This window comes from Triticum aestivum, chromosome 1B (assembly GCF_018294505.1).
Source record: "Triticum aestivum cultivar Chinese Spring chromosome 1B, IWGSC CS RefSeq v2.1, whole genome shotgun sequence".
Taxonomy (NCBI): Eukaryota; Viridiplantae; Streptophyta; class Magnoliopsida; order Poales; family Poaceae; genus Triticum; species Triticum aestivum.
The window spans coordinates 643,065,396-643,067,522 of NC_057795.1; the positions used below are offsets into that span (position 1 = coordinate 643,065,396).

General features: G+C 52.3%; 1 pseudogene; it reads right to left on the minus strand.

Annotated features, from left to right (window-relative positions):
* Positions 1 to 276: 276 nt before the first annotated feature.
* On the minus strand, positions 277 to 415 carry LOC123151413 (uncharacterized; annotated as a pseudogene).
* Between the last annotated feature and the right edge of the window lie 1,712 nt (positions 416 to 2,127).

Here is a 2,127-nt window from a genome sequence, read left to right on the forward strand (position 1 = left end):
TTCCCATAGATTTGGCATCTGATTGTGTCGGGGCGAGACCTGCTGTTGGAGAGCTGCCATTGCGCCGGCCCCTGTTGTTGGTGTAGGAGGGCCGACCGCCGCCACCGGGGCGTGCAGAGTTGTTGCTGTTGTTGCCTCCACCGCCGCTGCCCTTGCCCTTGCTGTTCCGCGGAGGGCCTCGGTGACGTGAGCCCCCACCACGGCCGCGGGTGGCAGCGTTGGCAGAAGATTTGAAGTCGCCTCCTGCGCCTGCTCCTTGGAAGATGGCCACCCGTTGATCAAAATTGCTCATCATAGAGAACAACTCATCAAGGGTGACAGGGACAATCCGAGCGTCGAGGGCGGAGACGAGCGGTTGATACTCCATATCCAACCCATTGAGGATGTAGGAGATCAACTCATCATCTTGCAGGGGCTTTCCTGCTGCAGCTAGCTTGTCGGCGAAATCCCGCATGGATGCGAAGTAGGAGGCCACCGACTGCTGTCCTTTCTGCGCGTTCGTGAGCGACGCGCGGATGTTGTTGACGCGAGACAGTGATGTGGACGAGAACATGCTCGCCAATGCTGTCTAGAGTTCGTGCGCGTGGGCGATCGACGTCACCTGCACAAGCACTTCTTTGGAGAGGTTATTCAAAAGGTAACCAAGCACCTGCTGATCCTCTCGGATCCAAACCGAGTGAATCAGATTGGGGATGGACTCCTCCTTGCCATCCTTGTCCTTGCTGACGGACGACCTTGGCCGGCTCCGGCATGCTCCCGTCTACGTAGCCGAAGAACCCTGCCCCCCGAAGCTGGTGGTGTATCTGAGTTCGCCATAGGATGTAGTTTTTTCCGGGTGAGGCGTTCGGTGATCTGGCCAGAGAGGGTGGAGTTGGTTGCACTAGAGGAGGCCATGGCAGGAGGTGCGGCGGTGGGAGGAGGAGATCGCTAGATGGGAAGAGTTAGGCCTCTGATTACCATGTGGGAAACGTCGTACCCTGCTCTGGGCGACGCCCTGCATGTTATATTGCCATGGGCGGCGACTCCCCTGGATAGCGTACAAGTGGTTTAGATTACAACTTGGGAGAGAAGGGAAGAGATATCTAGTTACAAAAGGATAACAGAATATAAATGGACTATCTCTATCTCTACCTCTAGTCTTTCCCGGCTACAGGAAGGAAGGAAGGTGCCGGCTAAGCTAGGCTGCCAAAACCATGTACACATGTGCTGGTTTAACAGTGTTGATTTTTTTCAGAAATTGAACTATTAAAGGAAAATATTTCATCTCTTGATCTTTAAAGCCTTTTCCACTATGGTCATGTTCAATAAACATTGATATTTAACAAACTTGTATTCTGTCTCAAAAAGAATTGAACAATAGATCTATTACTCGTTTTACAACAAAACTGACTGCCATAAAAAATAACAGGCTACAACAAATCTTTGGACAGAAGCTAGACAGTAGAAATCTTACATCTTTTTCAAGGCAATGTCCGTTGTTGGCTTGGAGCTCCTGAACCTGTTGTTTGCAAGAGTCCAGCTCAAATATCAGCCTCTTGTTATGGTCACACACTCACAATAGCCGATCTCCCCTGAAATCCTCCTCACGGGACAGAGTATATTTAGTTGAGAAAAGTGCAATAATAAATATTGGATGGGTATGTTTAGTTGCAGTAGAAAGATCGAGCCTAGGAGCATATATTTTGTGTGTCATTGTGTATTGCAGCTGTATAAAATTGACCAATTCTGGGCCTGAGCTACATAATGGTCTTGTTGGTTGGCTGTGGCGCGCAGCTGGGACATCGCTGGGATAGCGAGATTGCAGCAGCGCGCACCACGTGGAGACGGTGGAGGGGAGGGATTGCGGCTGCACGACGAGGTATGAACCGACGTCGGACGCCATCACCGGAGCAATCACACATGCAGCCCCCTGCCATCTGTCCTTATCCTCCTTCCCTCCGCACTCTCTCTCTCCTACGCCCCACTGCCCATGCTCGTCTTCTTCTCCTTCACATCTCTCTCCCATGCATCTCGCTTTCTCTCAATCCCTCACTCTCGCTCGCCGCCTATCTACAGGAGCTTGCTGCCGCCACCGGATCCCAGCCCCACCGCTACGCCCCGCCGCTTACTGGAGATCATGCCGCCGCC